The sequence below is a fragment of the Rhinopithecus roxellana genome, chromosome 10 (assembly GCF_007565055.1).
Source record: "Rhinopithecus roxellana isolate Shanxi Qingling chromosome 10, ASM756505v1, whole genome shotgun sequence".
Classification (NCBI taxonomy): Eukaryota; Metazoa; Chordata; class Mammalia; order Primates; family Cercopithecidae; genus Rhinopithecus; species Rhinopithecus roxellana.
The window spans coordinates 9,596,386-9,616,837 of NC_044558.1; the positions used below are offsets into that span (position 1 = coordinate 9,596,386).

A 20,452-nucleotide genomic window follows, 5' to 3' on the forward strand; every position below is an offset into this window, starting at 1 on the left:
ACCCTTGCCTAGCCTATCAACACAGTCAGTGACTCAGCTTTGCAACTTCTGACCAATTCTTTCCTGCCCTAACGCTACCCTTCCTTCCTGCCCCTCCCCCCACTCTTGTTATCCCCGCCCTAAAAGCATCCTTTGGCTAACTCCTCCCCCATGAAACTTCATAAAATTCAAATGCTAAAGCTACTCGGCGTCCATTTGACTGACTTCATTTGCTCACTGTTTCCCTTGCCTGGCACGTTTCTAATAAACTAAGCTTGCTCTTTATTGTTATTCATTTGTTGTGTTTTAACCATAACAGATTTCTTTGCTGCTCTTTTATGAGAAGCTTTTTTTTTTTTGAGACAGAGTCTCACTCCGATGGGATTTCACCATGTTGGCCAGGCTGATCTCAAACTCCTGACCTCAAGTGATCTGCCCACCTCCGCCTCCCAAAGTGCTGGGATTACCGGTGTAAGCCACCAGGCCTGGTCTTTTATTTATTTATTTTTCTGAGATGGAGGCTCGCTCTGTTGCCCAGGCTGGAGTGCAGTGGCGCCATCTCGGCTCATTGCAACCTTCACCTCCCAGGTTCAAGCGATTCTCCTGCCTCAGGCTCCTGAGTAGCTGGGACTACAGGCATGCACAACCACACCCAGCTAATTTTTGTATTTTTAGTAGAGACAGAGTTTCACCACGTTAGACAGGATGGTCTCAATCTCTTGACCTCGTGATCTGCCTGCCTCGGCCTCCCAACATGGTGGAATTAGAGGAGTGAGCCACCACGCCCAGCCCACACCTGGTCTTTTATGAGAAGCTTTCACTGAACATGAATTAGTTTTCTTTCATCCATATAGTATTCTGTTTCTCCAATGTGCCTTATCTGCTGTGTGCTCTTTGTCTTGCATGATAGAGGCTTACTTTAGAGTTCTGGAAATTTTTGGTTTCTTACGATGAAGAGTGAAGGACTAAAGCTAATTGGAAGTTTGGAGTATATGCAGAGCTCTTGCATTTCTGAGTTTACTTTAGGGCCATTTATTTGTTGGGTAATCTTAAATATCAGTTTGTCTTCTTTCCTCTTGGGCTGCTTAGATTCCTGAGAGAAAGGCGTGACAATCTCCTGCCTAGAGGGTAAAGATCTGGCTGACATGGTTTGGGCACTAAATGATTGATGAAGGCTGTGGGGCAGGAGTGGGGGGCTTAGCAATCAGCGAGCATGTGATTGTGTAAACCTCCATTTTTGTTTGGTACCAAAGCCCTCACCTGTACTTGATGTTTCCCAGTCCACAGACTCCAACTGCTGCTGAAACTAGAGAGAAACAGTCATCCAACAGCATGAGAGCGGGTAGAAGACCTGTATCTGTTCGTGATTCTACGATATAATCATTTCTGTTTTCAATTTTTCTCTACTGTTGCCACATAATTCAGCTTTCTCAGTTCTTTTGAGTTAGTCTGCAATCATCTCTTTGCTTTTTAGCTTTCAAAGGTTTATCATTGGCCAGGTGTGGTGGCTCATGCCTGTAATTGCAGCATTTGGGAGGCTGAGGCGGGCAGATCACCTGAGGTCAGGAGTTTGAGACCAGCCTGGACAACATGGTGAAACCCCGTCTCTACAAAAAATACAATAATTAGCCGTGTGTGGTGGCATGTGCCTGTAGTCCCAGTTACTTGGGAGGATAAGGCAGGAGAATGGCTTGAACCCAGGAGGTAGAGGTTGCAGTGAGCCAAGATTGTGCCACTGCAATTCAGCCTGGTGACAGAGTGAGACTACATCTCAAAAAAAAAAAAAAAAAAGAGAGAGAGAAATGTGAGGACTGGAGATCTGGGAGGATCCAGGGGCAGAATTATATGGTTTGGCCGTGTCCCCACCCAAATCTCATCTTGAATTTTAATTCCCATAGTCTCCACATGTTTTGTAAGGGACCCGGTGGGATATAATTGAATCATGGTGGCAGTTTCCCCCATGCTATTGTTGTGATAGTAAGTTCTCATGAGATCTGATAGTTTTATAAGGAGATTGCCGCTTACGCTTGACTCTCATTCTTCTTCCTGTCGCCCTGTGAAGAAGAACGTGTTTGGTTCCCTTTCCACCATGATCATCAGTTTCCTAAGGCCCCCTCAGCCATGCTAAACTGTGAGTCGATTAAACTTCTTCCCTTTATAAATTACCCAGTCTTGCCGTGTGCGGTGGCTCACGCCTGTAATCCCATCACTTTGGGAGACCAAGGCGGGCGGATCACGAGGTCAGGAGATCGATACCATCCTGGCTAACATGGTGAAACCCCATCTCTACTAAAAAAAATACAAAAATTAGCCGGGCGTGGTGGCGGGCGCCTCTAGTCCCAGCTACTCAGGAGACTGAGGCAGGAGAATGGCGTGAACCCAGGAGGCAAAACTTGCAGTGAACAGAGACTGTGCGCCACCGCACTCCAGCCTGGGTGACAGAGCAAGACTCCGTCTCAAAAAATAGTAATAATAAATAATAAATAAATAAATAAATAAATAAATTACCCAGTCTTGGATGTGTTCTTAAAGTAGTATGAGAAATGACTAATACAAGCTCCTATTTCAATAAGTCATAAAAAGCAGTAAAAGGGCCAGAGTCAAGCATGGTGGCTCATGCCTGTAATCCCAGCACTTTGGGAGGCTGAGGTAGGCAGATCACCTGAGGTCAGGAGTTCAAGACCAGCCTGGGCAACATGGCGAAATACCATCTCTACTGAAAATACAAAAAATTAACCAAGTGTGGTGGCAGGCATCTGTAGTCCCAGCTACCTGGGAGGCTGAGGCAGGAGAATTGCTTGAACCCAGGAGGCAGAGGTTGCAGTGAGCTGAGATCATGCCACTGAACTCCAGCCTGGGTGACAGAGCAAGATTCTGTCTCAAAACAAAACAAAAAATGGGTCAGGCACAATGGCTCACGCCAGTAATCTCGACACTTCGTGAGGCTGAGGTGGGAGACTCACTTGAGCCCCAGAATTTGAGACCAGCCTGGGCAACATAGTGAGACCCCATCTCTATTTATATAATCAAAGAAGAAAAAGAAAAAAAGGCAATATTCCTTTAATAGTGTGAGTGTCTCAATGACAAGAAATCAGGTATTTCTATTCCCCTAGAGTTGTTTCTTTTCTTTTTCTTTTTTCCTCTCCCTCTGTTGCCCAGGCTGGAGTGCAGTGGCTCGATCTCTGCTCACTGCAACCTCTGCCTCCTGGGTTCAAGCGATTCTCCTGTCTCAGCCTCCTGAGTAGCTGGGATTACAAGTGTGCGCCACCATGCCTGGCTAATTTTTTTTGTATTTTTAGTAGAGACAGGGTTTCTCCATGTTGGTCTCGAACTCCTGACCTTGTGATCTGCCCACCTCGGCCTTCCAAAGTGCTGGGATTATAGGCGTGAGCCACTGCGCCTGGCCTACAGTTGTTTCTTACTCATCTGAAGAAGGCACTTGACATGTCCTGAAGTGGACAGTTAATTTAGATATTCCGCTGGGCAACTGTTACCTTCCTAAAATCAGATGAAGTGGTGATTAAGTTCAAATTTGTTTTCCCAAATAAGCCCAAAACACACTGAATATAAGTTCTCCATTTTTGCCAGATAATATAACCAAAGAAGGAAAGATAATGTTGGTGTCCATGCTGAATTGGTTGATTTATTCTTTACTAACTATGGAATGAGTATATAATTATAGGTAAATTTACCTTTCATATAGCTTCGGGTATTAATACTCACTCTTCTTGTTTCTTACGTTTTTGTTTTTTCCCAAAATCTTAGATGATTCCTCAGGTGAATTTGTGTAGTTCTCCTCCACTAGTATGTTTCTGGCACAGTTGTTGATATGTTGAAAGGGATCTGGTCCTAACAAAATCTCTTTGTACTAGCCCGACATGATTACCATGACATTCCTCACATTTCAGATCTCCATCAGATGATGATATCTACCAGATGCTGTCTCCCCATTATCACAGCCCTGCAAGAAGGTCTGTTTATCTTTGCAATATATCTGTAGGCATAGGTGTTGGGGATGACATGAGCTATTTTCTTGTCTCATGGTTATTTGGCAAGAACTATTCTCACCTGTTTCGGACAAACTACAGGAGCCAAGTGTATCTGAAAAGTACTTATTTGGCCTGTAATAGGAATGTCATCTTAAATAAGTTCCTAGCCCAATAAGCCATACAAAGCAATCGGAGGCAGGCCGGGTGCGGTGGCTCACGCCTGTAATCCCAGCCCTTTGAGAGGCCAAAGTGAGTGGATTGCCTGAGGTCAGGAGTTCGAGACCAGCCTGACCGACATGGTGAACCTTCGTCTCTACTAAAAATACAAAAATTAGCCGGGTGTGGTGGCAGGCGCCTGTAATTCCAGCTACTTGGGAGGCTGAGGTAGGAGAATTGGTTGAACCCAGAAGGCAGAGGTTGCAGTGAGCCGAGACAGGGTCTTGGCACTCCATCCAGCCTGGACGACAAGAGCGAAATAACATCTCAAAAAAAAAAAAAAAAAAAAAAAAGAAAAGCGATTGGAGGTAATTCTTTTATTTCTCTTCAACTTTCACTGATATCAAAATCCAATACTTTAACCAGATTTTCTGGCTGACAGGCTAAATGAGATCATCTTCACATTCAACATCTTTCTCTTCAGTTTCCTTCTTTTTTAAAAAAATAAAAGTGTTTTTTTGTAGGTTGTGGGGAGGGGTGTTTGGCTATGTTGCCCAGGCTGGTCTTGAATTCCAGCCTCAAGTGATCCTCTTGCCTTGGCCTCCCAAAGTGCTAGGATTACAGGAGTGAACCACTGCCTGGCCCAGTTTTCTTCTTTACATCTGGTCTTGGTTCTGTCATTTAAGATTTTCAAATTAGAGCATCTCTTCTTTTTTTTTTGAGATGGAGTCTTGCTCCATCACCCAGGCTGGAGTGCAGTGGTGCGATCTCGGCTCACTGCAACCTCTGCCTCCCAGGTTCAAGCAATTCTCCTGACTCAGCCTCCCGAGTAGCTGGGACCACAGGCGCCCACCACCATGCCCTTCTAATTTTTTGTATTTTTAGTAGAGATTGGGTTTCACTGTGTTATCCAGGATGGTCTAGATCTCCTGACCTTGTGATCCGCCCGCCTTGGCCTCCCAAAGTGCTGGGATTACAGGCATGAGCCACTGTGCCCAGTCAAACATCTCTTATTTTCTCCACCCACAGGTAAAGAATATTTCCACCAATATTCCTAATTGTGTTTTCTCAAGGCAATTTGATAAATCTGCACATTCTTGTCCTTTAAGCCAAGGGGCTTACCTATTAATAAGTAGGTGGAGCTGTACCTGGATATTAATTCAGTAGCATCACCTACGAGCAAAGTGTCCATTTGGGGTGATCAATATCATCGCTAATTCTAATACAAAATGTTTTGGCATAGTCATCAATGACATGTAATTCCTCAGAATAAGTGGCTGTCATTGCTTCAGTCTCTTCATTCTGCCTCTGGTAGCTCCCTGTGCTCCCTTCAGCCATGTGGCCCCTAGAGCAGCCCTGCGGCTGGTGCTGACGTCCAGAAGCTCTGGGTGGAATTTTTATTTTCCAAATATTTTTTATCTGTGGTTGGTTGAATCCCCAGATTCAGTGTGTGTGTGTGTGTGTGTGTGTGTGTGTGTGTGTGTGTGTGTGTACATGTTGAATGTTGGTGTTAGTTTATACTTTATGTTCATTTTTGAAAACTATCTTTTTTTAAGACAGGATCTTGCGGCGTTGCCCGGGTTGGAGTGCAGTGGTACTGATTGAGATACTCACTGCAATCTCAAATTCACGGGCTCAAGTGCTCCTCCTGCCTGCCTCAACCTCCCAAGTAGCTGAGAATACAAGTGCCTGCCACCACACGCAGCTAACTTTAAAATTTTTTGTAGCAGTTGGGTCTCACTATATCGCCCAGGCTGGTCTTGAACTCCTGGCCTCAAGTGATCCTCCCACCTCAGGCTCCCAAAGTGCTGAGATTGCAAGCATGAGCCACCACATCCAGTCTGAAATTTGGTATTTTCATTGTATTAGTCCATTCTTGCACTGTTTTAAAGAAATACCTGAAACTGGGTAATTTTTTTTTTTTTTTTTTTTTTTTTTTTTTTTTGAGACAGAGTTTTGCTCTCATTGACCAGGCTGGAGTGCAATGGCATGATCTTGGCTCACTGCAGTCTCTGCCTCTAGGGTTCAAACAATTCTCCCACCTTAGCATCCCAAGTAGCTGGGGTTACAGGCATGTGCCAGTATGCCCAGTTAATTTTGTATTTTTAGTAGAGACAGGGTTTTTCCATGTTGGTCAGGCTGGCCTCGAACTCCTGACCTCAGGTGATGCACCCACCTCAGCCTCCCAAAGTTCTGGAATTACAGGTGTGCACCACTGGAAACTGGGTAATTTATAAATAAAAGAGTAATTGGCTCACGTTTCCACAGGCTGTACAGGAAGCATGCTGGGGAGGCCTCAGGAAACTTTCAATCATAGTGAAAGGCAAAAGAGAAGCAGGCACGTCTTACAGGGCCGGAGCACGAGGAATAGAGAGAGCAGAGAGGTGCTACATACTTTTAAACGACCAGATCTCCTGATAATTCACTCACTATCATGAGAACAGCACCAAACGGGAAATCTGCACCCAGGATCCAATCATTTCCCACCAGACCCTGCCTCCAACATTGGGGATTACAATTTGTCATGAGATTTAGGTAGGGACACAGACCCAACCATATCATTCATTATGACTCAATTTAAATATTTCTTAAAATTAAAAAACATTTTTTTTTGTCTTGCAGTGGCAAATATTTCTTAATTTTTCTCATGACATCTGCTTGGTCCCAGGAGTTACTTAATGGTGCACTTTTAAGTTTCCAAGTAAATTTTAAGTAATCTTTTTTTTTTTTTTTGAGACAGAGCTTTGCTCTTGTTGCCCAGGCTGGAGTGCAGTGGCGCGATCTTCCCTCACTGCAACCTCCACCTTCTGATTTCAAGAGATTCTCCTGCCTCAGCCTCCCGAGTAGCTGGGATTACAGATGCCTACCACCACGCTTGGCTAATTTTTGTATTTTTAGTAGAGACAGGGTTTTACCATGTTGGCCAGGCTGGTCTCATACTCCTGACCTTGTGATCCACCCGCCTCAGCCTCCCAAAGTGCTGGGATTACAGGCACGAGTCACCACGCCCAGCCAATTTTAAGTAATCTTTAACTTTAAAATTTTAATTGCCAGAAGGTCACAGAGACTGTGGCCAATAGAATATTCTGATTAGTAGATATTTTTTCCCTCCATTCTAACTCTAATGCCCTTTCCTCGAGCTAAAGCTTTTCTTCTTAACTCTGTCTTCCTCTAGAGTAAGGAAGACATTTTTGGGAGGTTATTTTCCTCTGACCCCTGGCCACTAGTCCAACTAGTGCAACACATACCTGAATCTTAGAGTAAGTGGAGCATAGGATTAAACTGCAACTCATGCCACACATGTCATTTTTAGCCCTCTCCATGGTGCATTGCACGTAGGACTAGTAGATAGCATTTCTTGAAGGCTCACCATGTGCTGGACATTGTACTAAAAATATTGTATACAGTATCTCATTTAATCATCACAACACCTTTGTTTTCTTCCATTTGTGCATGAGGAAATGGAGGGAATGAGAAACTGAGTAACTTTCCCCAAGCTTAAGGTGATAATACCAAGAGAAGTGCCCAGTGTTTGTCTGACCACAGAGCCCACGCTATCTGAGCACTCACAGGAGATGTGCTGAAAAAATCTTATTTTGTCATTTGCTGAAATAAGATTTGTTCAGCAAATGAACACATTCAGGGAATCTGTTCAGTAGTTCACGGCCAAAATGGAATTTGTTGCCACTGGGTTATGCATCCACATAATCCTCTGTTATCATTTTATATACTACACTTAACACTTGCTGAAAATCCTCAGGAATTTGGAATTGTCTTCCTTTCAGACTATTTTCAAGCTGTCTCTGAAACAAGAATGTGAAGAAATGCAAGGCTGGTAAATTATTAAAGTTGCTACCTATCTCTTAATGTTTTCGTGTTCCATGTCTTTCTGAGAAACCAATAGACATACCTAACCACATCCTTGTTCTTAAGGCTTCCTGTTAATGCTGTTAAAGCTCAGGAAATGTTGATCTTTCTAAATTACTTAAGATAATTTGCAATCTTCCTCAAAAATCACTTTTGTTGCTTCATCTTGTTGCATAACTCTGCTTTATCCTCATGATAGATCCCATTTTCCACAATTAATTACATATATATTTTAAATTTATATTGTATATTTATGTTCATACAAAAATGAAATAAATTGAATACATATGGAGTACACTTTATTTATTTATTTATTTATTTATTTATTTATTTATTCATTATTTATTTATTGTGAGAGGGAGTCTTGCTCTGTCACCCAGGCTGGAGTTCAGTGTCACAATCTCGGCTCACTGTAACCTCCGCCTCCTGGATTCAAGCGATTTTCCCACTTCGGCCTCCTAAGCAGATGGGATTACAGGTGCACACCACCACGCCTGGCTAATTTTTGTATTTTTAGTAGAGACAGGTTTTCGCCATGTTGGCCAGGCTGGTCTTGAACTCCTGACCTCAGGTGATCCACCTGCCTCAGCCTCCCAAAGTGCTAGGATTACAGGCGTGAGCCATTGCACCCGGACTTATTCAAGTTTTGTGTGGTTTCTCTTTTTTGGAGTTTTCTTCTTGAATTCAATGACAAAAAGGAATGTTTGAAATTATCTTTTGATTTTAAATATCTACTGCTTCTACTTTAAAATGAAAGAAACACAATATGTACAAGTTAAAACAATAGAGCTGTTGATAATCATTTACTTTTTTATTGTGACAAAATATATATTACATAAAATATATCATTTTAACCTTTTTTTTTTTTGAGACAGAGTCTTGCTCTGTCGCCCACACTGGAGTGCAGTGGTGTGATCTTAGCTCATTGCAAGCTCTGCTTCCCGGGTTTACACCATTCTTCTGCCTCAGCCTCCCAAATAGCTGGGACTACAGGTGCCTGCCACCGCACCTGGCTACTTTTTTTGTATTTTTAATAGAGACGGGGTTTCACCGTGTTATCCAGGATGGTCTCAATCTCCTGACCCCGTGATCCACCCGCCTTGGCCTCCCAAAGTGCTGGGATTACAGGTGTGAGCCACCGCGCCCGGCCTTTTTTAACCATTTTTAAGTGTAACATTCAGTCGCATTACGTACACTCACTGTTGCACAACCGTCACCACTGAACTCCCCCCAGATTGCAGAATTACTTTGGGAACACTATTTCGGTGATCTGAGGATTTTCAGAGGCTTTCAGTTGAATGTTCTTAATATAATAGCCCTCCCTCACTCCATCAATCAAAGAACAGTTGCTAAATATACCTTTTCCCACCGTTCATTCTGAGACTAGAGTAATAACCACTGAATGGCTCCATCATGCCATTGGACACACTGGGAAACTGACTCTGGTCAAGGTTCCATCTATCACCTGGGTTCTGTAAACTTCTACTCTGAGTGGTGGACTATCCTGGATTTGTTTTTGTTGTTATTGTTGTGTTTGTTTCATTTAATCTTACTTTATTTTCTCCTTACTTTATTTTCTCATCTTACTTTATGTCTCCATGGATTAGCATCAGTTCAGAGCCAAAATCAATTAACCTCCCCCCAAAATACTTACCTTTCTCCGGTTTATAGTCACACTGGGAAATGGCCCTGCTTGTCTGTGGGGAATGTTTTACTGAAGATCCGCAAAACACACCTGTGGTCACTTTGCAGTGTCCTTTGGGGTTCCAAGTCTGTGAACTAGCTTAGTTCAAGAACCTGGCGAAGAGTGTGTGAATTCCCACTACAGTGACTTAAACTAGGTTTCTCCCCACTAGACCTAGAATCATTGTTTGGATATGTTAAGAAGTACTTTGGGCTGCCCTTGTATTTAATTCCTACAGTCATGACTGATTACACGATGTTACATATCCCGAGAGGTCATACCCTCTGAGCATACACACTTCATCCCTGTGGGTTACTCTGATAATTGTACTCACCTTGTGTTATGCAATTTGTGTTCCCTCAAAATCTGTAAGTTGAAACCCTAACCCCCAATGGATGGTATTAGGAAGTGGGGCCTTTGGGAAATAATTGGGTATAGATGAGCTCATGAGGGTGGAGCTCCTGCTATGGGATTTGTGTCCTTAGAGAAGAGAAAGAGAGAAGATCTCACTCTCTTTGCCATGTGAAGAGATAGCCATCTGTGAATCAGGAGGCAAGCCTTTACCACAAACCAGCCATGCTGGCACCCTAATATTAGGACTTCCAGTCTCCAGAACTTGAGCAATAAATGTTCATTGTTTAAGTACCCATCTATGGTATTCTGACTGACTAAACCCAAACTGACTAAGACACCTTGTCACTGCAAGCTAAAGATTGCCACTGGCCTCTACCACTCCTGGATCCTTTACGCCAGTTGAGATCAGGAAATTCAATTCCATGGCAACATCTTTTGCCACCATCTCCTACTGGCAAAGAACAGCTGCAACAGAGTTTTATAAGAATGCTCAAGTTTCCTTACTATTGCATCCATAATGCCTGGGTATAGGGGACGTCCTCCAGGCTCTTCCAGGGATGAGTGTGTTTCAGAGTGACAGGGCAGACTATTCATAACAGATTCATGCATCATTCTTGTTTCCCTGGGCCTTTAGACTCCTTCCTCTACTTGCATACAATGTTCATAACAGCATTTTTCATAATAGTCAAAAAGTGGAAACAACCCAACCTGTGTTCACTGGCACCATCCTGAGGCTTAGTGTTCATCTGCCCTTTATTTCAGATGAAGAGGTTTTCCTTGCACATCCATTTATTCACCCTGTTACCGAAATGCCAGGGGTTCTGTCTAGGTCCTGCTGCTTGATCACTGAGACAATGGGTATTGGCAGGGAAGAAGGCTTTAGTTGGGTGCTGCAGCTGAGGAGATGGGAGATCAGTTCTAGATCAGTCCCAAATCCATCTCCCTGACTGATTAGGGTTTGTATAACAGAAAAGAAATATAACCATTTTTGGGAAAACAAGAATTAGGGAGGGGTAAAGGGGAGGAGTTGGTCAACAAGAAGCAGGTGGTTGCTTAGGCAATCATGATGGGTGAGAGGTCTGGCTCCTCATTGTCCAGATGCAGTGATCTGGTAAGTTTCAGTTCCTTGATAATATCTGGGAGGCCTGATGATTGGCTTCATGAGGAAGGAACTCAGAGTAAGACAAATGTAACTTTCTCAAGTTTTAAGACTGGGAGGGTCAGTTTTCTTTCAGTTTCTTTCTTTTATTCAAAAGAAACCACAAGTATCAGTTCTATCAGACGACTGGGCCACTTTTAACCCAAGGCATCTGAGTTCCTCCTCATCAAGGTAAGGTGACTTTAAATGTCTACAAAGGTGATATGTGGATTGTCCTCGGATTATGTGTTTGTTTACAGGGTGTGTGAAAAATTTCCCCTATCATTCCATCTTCATGATGGAAGATCTTTTTCTCCTTTCTTCTTCCTTCAAGTCTCTGTTTCCTTTCACTTTCCCCTGCAATCAAGCTGCCTGTTCTTCTGTCTTCTCCCTATTTGCAGCTGTAATTATATCTAGTCTATGTGAATTAAGGAACTGGTTTAAGAAACTGGTTTGTAAGCATGCATTTTAATCCTTTCAAGTCATAGTTAAGTTAGCAATTCTTGAACTTTTTTTCTGCAACATTGTGACCTAGGGAAAGCGGGGAAAGGAGCTTTCGGGGGATTATGAAGAGAATACAGCACAAAGGTATACATCAAATATAAGCAAATGTATACTTCAAGACCTAACCATGCCACGTCATAACAGAAACACTTTTTTCCAGGACTCTTGTTGGCATCACCCCTTAGGATCCAGATATGTTGGAGAAGATACAAATCATTCTGACTTAAAGAATCTTCAAATCAGTAAATATTTTTTGAGGATCATTGCTGTATCACGTACCATGCAAAATGCCAGGAATACAACAGTTAAACACAAAACACACATGGCTCCTGCATTTGTGGACCATGTTTTTATGAACCTCATAGTATCAGCTAGAATTGTGAAATCACTGTAGACACCATCTCTACTCTACTGCAGAGAAGAAAACTTTTGCATATATTGGAGAACTGAGCCTCTAGTCATATTTCAGTATTGTCTCCAACTCCCTTTTAACTCAAGGCCTTCTTCATTACAATTCACATCCTAGAATAAAAACTTAGACTAGTTGATAGCCTACAAGAGTTGACAAGGCAGAGATACGCAGAGAAAAGAAGGCTTGTCAGAGTTTCCAAGTTCACTACATTGTATATCTCAGATGAGAGAAAAAGCGTTTCTCTCGTGAATTAAGAAATTGCTTTGGAGATTAATGAGGACAGAATGCAGGATGTATAAGAGTGTATTCTCAAACCAAACAGCTTTTAACCTGGGAGAATAGAGAGACCCAAAGTGCTAGTCATCATAATAGTCCTTGTCTAGAGCAGAGAAAACACAGAAGAAGAAAATTTAAAAATATTCTCCCATTCCAATATTTGTATAATCTTGAGGAAAAGGTCTTTTTAAGCAAAAGACAAAATCTTTTATCCAGAGGATATAGAAGAAGAAAAAGATTTATATTTGGCTACATAAAAATTAAAAACAGCACAGTACAACGTGCAACTAAAATGTTAAAAAGCAGAGTATTCTGGGGGAAAATATTTGCAACACTTAAGATTGGCACATATATTTCTTACAAGTAATAAGTCCAACAACTTAATAGGAAAATTGGCATTCTACTGACACTAGTTTGAATTTGGGGAAAAAAATTTAAAAAATTGACAAAAGATATAAACCTACTGTTAAAAGAAAAATAAATATTAAATAGCATGCATTAAATACTAAACAAAATAAATATTAATGGTATATAAACACATGGGAAGATGTTCAACTGCATTCATAATTAAGGAAATGCAAATTAAAATAGCAGAAAACCATTTTAACTTAGATGGATAAATCTCCATGGTGCTGGGGAATTTGCTGGAAAATAGACATACTTGGAACTATAAATCTTTGTAGCTGCATTGGTGGGCAATTTGGCATTTTTTTTTTTTATACTTTAAGTTCTGGGATACATGTGCAGAATGTTCAGGTTTGTTATATAGGTATACATGTACCATGGTGGTTTGCTGCACCCATCAACCCGTCATCTAGGTTTTAAGCCCTGCATGCATTAGCTATTTGTCCTAATGCTCTCCTTCCCCTGGACCCCCACCCCACGACAGGCCCCAGTGTGTGATGTTCCCCTCTGTGTGTCTTTGTGTTCTCATTGTTCAGCTCCCACTTATGAGTGAGAATATGCAGTGTTTAGTTTTCTGTTCCTGTGTTAGTTTGCTGAGGATGGTTTCCAGCTTCATCCATGTCCCTGCAAAGGACATGAACTCATTCTTTTTTATGGCTGCATAGTATTTCAAAACATAAAACACAATATTCTTTACATCAGTCATTGCTTGTTTGCTTTCCGACCCATTCCCTACCCTTCTGCTCCGCTCTGTCCCACAGGGGCTGAGCCCTGCAAACTACAGTTCCTAGGCCCCTTTGCCACCTGGTTTTCGTTTAGAATCAGCCAATGGAAAGTCCTGGCAGGAGACTGAAGGGTGAATAATTGAATGGGAGATCCAGCATATTTCTTTCCCCTTTCTGCATCCGGGGGCCTTCCAAGCAGTGGCTGCATCTGTCTCATACATGACACCAGGCACGACAGTCCTTCCCACCCAGCTTCTAGCCTCTGGTCACACCAGCTCCTCAATTTGTCCCTCTAGTGGTTTTATGTCATTGCTGATCTTTTTTTTTATATTTGAGTGGGGGACACAGTTTCACTCTTGTTGCCCAGGCCTAGAGTGCAATGCCGTGATCTTGGCTCACCACAACCTCCATGTACTGGGTTCAAGCGATTCTCTTGCCTCAGCCTCCTGAATAGCTGGGATTACAAGCATGCACCACCATGCCCGGCTAATTTTGTATTTTTAGTAGAGACAGGGTTTCTCCATGTTGGTCAGGCTGGTCATGAACTCCTGATCTCAGATGATCCTCCTGCCTCGGCCTCCCAAAGTGCTGGGATTACAGGCGTGAGCCACTGCACCTGGCCTAATTTTATTTTTTGTAGAGATGAGGTCTCACTTTGTTGCCTAGGCTGGCCTCGAACTTCTAGCCTCAAGCGATCCTCCCGTTTTACCTTCCCAAAGTGTGGGGATTACAGGTGTGAGCCACCTCACCCGGTCCAACCATTTTTTATTTATAATAATTTTTCCTTCATTCTTAGCTATGTGAGCATCTGCATGCAAACGCCTCAGCACAAGGATACTCAGTGAAGCATTGTTTTTAAGGGCACATGCATAGAAACAGTCCAGGTATCTACTGATTGGTGATTCCTACAATGGAATACTATACAGCAAATTGAAGGAATGAGGTAGATTTATATATGTGGAAAGATAGGCAAGACATTGTTAAGTGAGAAAAGCAAGATGCCAAACAGCAAGTACAGTATGAGTTTAAAAAAAAATACACACAGACTGGGTGTGGTGGCTCACGCCTGTAATCCCAGCACTTTAGGAGGCTGAGATCTGCAGATCTTGAGGTCAGATCGAGACCATCCTGGCTAACACGGTGAAACCCTGTCTCTACTAAAAACACAAAAAGTTAGCTGGGTATGGTGGCACGAGCCTGTAGTCCCAGCTACTTGCAAGGCTGAGGCAGGAGACTTGTTTGAACCTGGGAGGTGGAGGTTGCAGGGAGCCGAGATTATGCCACTGTACTACAGCCTGGGCGACAGAGCGAGACTCCATCTCAAAGAAAAAAACAACAACAGACAAAACAAAACAACACAACCGGGTGCAGTGGCTCAAATCTGTAATCCCAGCACTTTGGGAGGCCGAGGTGAGCAGATGACTTGATGCCAGTGTGTCCAGAATTGGTTCCTTCCAGTGGGTTCTTGGTCTCACTGACATCAAGAATGAAGCTGCGGACCTTCGTGGTGAGTGTTACAGTTCTTAAAGATGGCGTGTCTGGAGTTTGTTCCTTCAGATGTGTCCAGAGTTTCTTCCTTCTGGTGAGCTCGTGATCTTTTTGACTTCCAGAATGAAGCCTCAGACCTTTGCAGCGAGTGTTACAGCTCTTAAAGGTGGTGGGGACCCAAAGAGTGAGCAGCAGCAAGATTTATTGTGAAGAGAAAAGGAACAAAGCTTCCACAGCATGGAAGGTGACCTGAAGGGGTTGCTGCTGCTGGCTGGGGGTGGCCAACTTTTATTCCCTTATTTGGCCCTGCCCACATCCTGCTGATTGGTCCATTTTACAATGGTTCATTGTAAGAGTGCTGATTGGTTCATTTTACAGAGTGCTAATTGGTGTGTTTACAATCCTTTAGCTAGACAGTGAGTGCTGATTGGTGCATTTTTACAGAGTGCTGATTGGTGCGTTTACAATCCTTTAGCTAGACACAGAACACTGACTGGTGCATTTTTACAGAGTGCTGATTGGTGCATTTACAATCCTTTAGCTAGACACAGAGCACTGATTGGTGCGTTTACAATCCTCTAACTAAACAGAAAAGTTCTCCAAGTCCCCACTTGACCCAGGAAGTCCAGCTGGCTTCATCTCTCACCAGGAGTTCAAGACCATCCTGGGCAACATGACAAGACCTGGTTCCACAAAATTAAAAAAATTAGCCAGGCATGGTGGTGCATGCTTGTGGTCCTAGCTACTTGGGAGGCTGAAAGAAGAGGATTGTTTGAGTCTGGGAGGTCGAAGTTGCAGTAAGCCGTGTTCATGCCACTGTTCTCCAGCTGGGGCAACAGGGTGAGCTGGGGCAAAAAATAAATAAATAAAATAAAAAATTTAAAAACATACATGCATACATACGTGCTTTAAAAAATAGTGGCTAAAAAACACCCTGGAGATAGACAGCCTGGGATTACATCTTAGTTTCACTACTTGATAACTTGTTGGGCTATTTACTTGAGTTCTCTGTTTCTGTATCTATCCCTAGTTTCTTATCTGTAAAATAGTGATAAGAAGCCTCATAAGGTTTTTTTGACTATTACATGAGTATAATTCAGGAGTTGGCCAACTACTAGCCACAGGCCAAATCTGGCTGCTGCTTTTGTTTTGTTTGTTTAATTGAGACGGGGTCTCTCTTTGTCACCAGGCTAGAGTGCAGTGGCCAAATCTCGGCTCACTGCAACCTCTGCCTCCAGGGTTCAAGTGATTCTCCTGGCTCAGCCTCCCGAGTAGCTGGGACTTCAGGCGTGTGCCACCACCCCAGCTAATGTTTGTATTTTTAGTATAGACGGGATTTCACCATGTTGGCCAGGATGGTCTCCATCTCCTGATCTCGTGATCTGCCTGCCTCAGCCTCCCGAAGTGCTAGGATTACAGGCATGAGCCACTGCGCCCGGCCCTGTAGCTTGTTTTTATAAATAAAGTTTTATTGGAACATAGCTGCATCCATTAGTTTACATCTATTCCCTATAGCTGCTTTCATACTACAACAAAGTGTTGAGTAGTTGCAACAGAGACCAAATGCTCCACAAAGGCTAAAATATTTACTAACTTTTACATAAAAAGTTTGCTGTCCGCTGAATTAATGCATATAAAGTGTTTAGGAGAGTACTTGACACATAGTAAATGTTCAATGTTTATGATGGTTATTATATAAACATGGAAAATTTCTGCAAGGATTCCTACTTGGGAGTCTGGGACACCATAATTGACACCATTTGACTTTTTCTTTTTGTCTTATACCTTTTTTTTTTTTTTTTTTTGCGACGGAGTCTCGCTTTGTCGCCCAGGCTGGAGTGCAGTGGCCAGATCTCAGCTCACTGCAAGCTCCGCCTCCCGGGTTCATGCCATTCTCCTGCCTCAGCCTCCCAAGTAGCTGGGACTACAGGTGCCCGCCACCTTGCCCGGCTAGTTTTTTGTGTGTTTTAGTAGAGACAGAGTTTCACCATGTTAGCCAGGATGGTCTCGATCTCCTGACCTCGTAATCTGCCCGTCTCGGCCTCCCAAAGTGCTGGGATTACAGGCTTGAGCCACTGCGCCCGGCCCTGTCTTATACCTTTTTATGTTTGATTCTCCATAACTGATTTCTTTAGTTAAAAGACCAATTAGCAGGCCGGGCATGGTGGCCCAAGCCTGTAATCCCAGCACTTTGGGAGGCCGAGGTGGGCGGATCACCTAAGACCATGGGTTCAAGACCAGCTTGGCCAACATGGTGAAACCCGGCCTCTACTAAAAATACAAAAATTAGCAGGCTTGGTGGGTCTGCTTCAACCTGAACTCTGTGGGCAGGCACAGACCTTGTTTCCCTATGAAGAACACAGACAGCACATTGGGGCTGACCTGGCAAGGATGCCATTTGTATGCCAGCTGCAGCCCCTACCTGAGGGAGCCTCATTGATTCACCTGTAATCCCAGCTAGTCAGCAGGCTGAGGCAGGAGAATCGCTTGAACCCAGGAGGCAGAGGTTACAGTGAGCCGAGATCGTGCCACTGCCCTCCAGCCTGGGCGATAGAGTGAGACTCAGTCTCAAAAAAAAAAAAAAAAAAAAAAAAAGAATTAAAAAGAATTTTACTTGTCATTAATTATAGAATTTATATTTAAAGTCCTTTTACATTAAGATAAGCAGAACTGGGAGGGATCTCGTGGTTTGGCACACTATAAACTCTAAACTGGGCCATGAGCAGTGGCTCACGCCTGTAATCCCAACACTTTGGGAGGCCAAGGCAGGTGGATCACCTGAGGTCAGGAGTTCAAGACCAGCCTGGCCAACATGGTGAAACCCTGTCTCTACTAAAAATACAAAAAATTAGCTGGGCCTGGTGGCACGTGTCTGTAATCCCAGCTATTTGGAAGGTTGAGGCAGGAGAATCCTTTGAACCCAGGAGGCAGAGGTGAGCCAAGATCAGGCCATTGCACTCCAGCCTGGGCAATAAGAGCGAAACTCTGTCTAAAACAAACAAACAAACAAAAGAACAAAAAAAACCTAAACTGTAGATGCTAAGATTTATGTGGTTTTGAAAGATACAAAGCTATCTGCGATCTTTAGGGGTCCATCTGGGATGGTTTATCATATCCAGAGCAACATTTGAGGGCTGGTTCATTTGCAAGTTCACTGGAAGGCAGAGAGAACATGAATTGGTATTTTCTACAGCAACTTGTAAAGAGCTTTATCTTTTCTCCCATCTGTCTGGATTGGATACTTACAGCTCTACAGCTGCTCTTTGGAAGAATCTTACAAATTCTGAGGAGAGAGCACTTTGTCTGGGAATCAGGCTAAAGTGATCTTTGTAGCTACTTCAGTTATCTATTGCTAGATAATAAACCACTCCAAACTGCTCCTGTTTCTGTAGGTCTGGGCACTAGGCAGGGCTTGGCTGGATGATTCTTTTAGTTCATGTGGTGACAGCCATGGTCACTCACTAGGAGGGCTTCAGTGAGAGGCTGGGCTGGGCTTCTGACCAGAAAATCCATAATGGAGATGGTTATGTTGGAGGTATCTAACTGTTGAGTTGAGTTGAGAAGGCATGAAGAATTGGACCCCCAGATGAAATTTGACTGGAACTGGGCCAAATTGTAAAACCAGCTGCATTTGATTTGAACTGTTTATGCTTTGCCTGATCATCAACCTGAAGAGTGTAAACCAAAAATTATATCCTAAGCCCCCAACCAACTGAATAGATGGCTGTCTAGGCCGAGGGGACCCCAGAGCAAGCTGAAAAACTAAATTCCAGGCCATGATGGGAAGGAAGGGTTGGACGTACCTCATTATACTCTCTCCCTTTTAAAGTTAGGTACAACAGACCAGCATTAACCTTAAAAATAGAGATCATAAGACTGACAAAACAGACTCTTTGGTAATAAGATACCAAATTCTAACCTGACTCTGGTATAATATCACATGACAGATAACAGACCTTGAAGAAAATTAAAATATTTTGCCCCAAAATATATTTCTTTGGCATATTTTGAAATGGTCCTGAAAAGCCATCTTTTGAGGAAGAAATTTTGCATTGTAGAAGATCTTTATTAATGCAGCTAGGCTTTTCCCAGATCTAGCAGAGATTAACTAAGAGTCTGACACCTGTTAAATTCCAAAAGAGACGTTTACCATCTATTCTCTCTGAAGCCTGCTATCTGGAGGCTTCATCTATATAAAAGGAACCACAGCCCACCCCCCTTATCTCAACCCAAGCATTTCTTTCTACTGACTTTAAGTCTTTAGCTTAACTCTTTTGACCAATTCCAAATCAGAAAATCTTTGAACCCACCTATGACCTGTAATGCTCCTTCCTTAAGATGTCCTGCCTTTCCTGGCCAAACCAATATATACCTTAGATGTATTGATTTGTCTTTGCCTATAACTTCTGTCTCCCTACAATGTATAAAACCACACTGTAATTCAACCACCTCAGGCACACTTTCTCAGGACCTCTTTTAGATGGTTCCCTGGGCCATGATCACTCATATGGGCTCAGAATAAACCTCTTTAAATATTTTGCAGAGATTGGCTTTTTTTTTTTTTTTTTTTTACTGACAAGAGACAGCTATGCTGAACTAGATTGATCATCAAAGACGTCCTAAATTGTTAACCAGTCATCATCCATCATGAACTGTGCTAAAACCTTCCAGATGTGTAAACTCACAGTAGCCCTTCTAAGCCTCTACCTAATCTCACCAAGATGGAAGATGATGTTCCTATTTGCTGGATCTGTGTCTCCCAAGTTGCAATTCCTGAGACCTAGATTAAAATGCATTTTCTTTTGTTTGTCACTCCATAGTGTTGGTTTTATTTGTTATTAGTTGGCTGGCTCGAAAGTCCAAAAAGGCTTCACTCACATGAGTGGTCCTCCATGTGGCCTTTCTCTCTCCATGTAGTCTCTTCTCTTCTCTTTTAGTTGTCTTAGTTGAGCTTCTTTACATCATAGCATCTAGCTTCCTGAAACAAAAATGGAAGCTTCCTGGCCCCTGGAAAGCTAAGCCTAGAACAGGCACATAAAACAAAACTATGTTGGGAGTAAAACCTTTCCATTACTAACTTAGGTTCAAGTGGTGGTAGTGGGCCTGCAAATTTCCTGACATTAGACAGATTAACTAGAGGGAAAAAAACATGCTTTATATTCATACATGTGACAGCATTTGAAAGAAGCAGCTTTCTGAAGAGCTAGGCGTAAGGGTATATTACAACAACAACTTAATAGGGAGAAGGACAGGGAAAGCTAGAGCTTCTGTGGGAAGTACAAATGGCTTTCTGGGAAACCGATGGCGGGTATTACAGTTTATGATAATGTTTGTTTATGCAATTTCTCACCCAGGTGCTCACAGTTAGGCTCCTTCCTGGCTGAAAGTTCCCCCAGAGAGGGGATTTATGGCAGATTCATTCTCCAAAGGCCCTGCCTATAGTCAGATGAAGGGAAGTTCAGAAGAGGCTTCTTT

The 20,452-nt window shown here is 42.9% G+C and overlaps 1 long non-coding RNA gene and 1 pseudogene across 1 annotated transcript; one reads left to right on the forward strand and one right to left on the reverse strand.

Moving 5' to 3' along the window:
• Nucleotides 1-3,691: 3,691 nt before the first annotated feature.
• Nucleotides 3,692-5,507, reverse strand: LOC104668319 (annotated as a pseudogene).
• Nucleotides 5,508-11,126: 5,619 nt separating this feature from the next.
• Nucleotides 11,127-15,230, forward strand: LOC115899995. Its single transcript, XR_004059657.1, has 3 exons — nt 11,127-11,140; nt 11,286-11,359; nt 15,100-15,230. It is a non-coding gene; the product is annotated as an uncharacterized LOC115899995 (long non-coding RNA).
• Nucleotides 15,231-20,452: the final 5,222 nt, after the last annotated feature.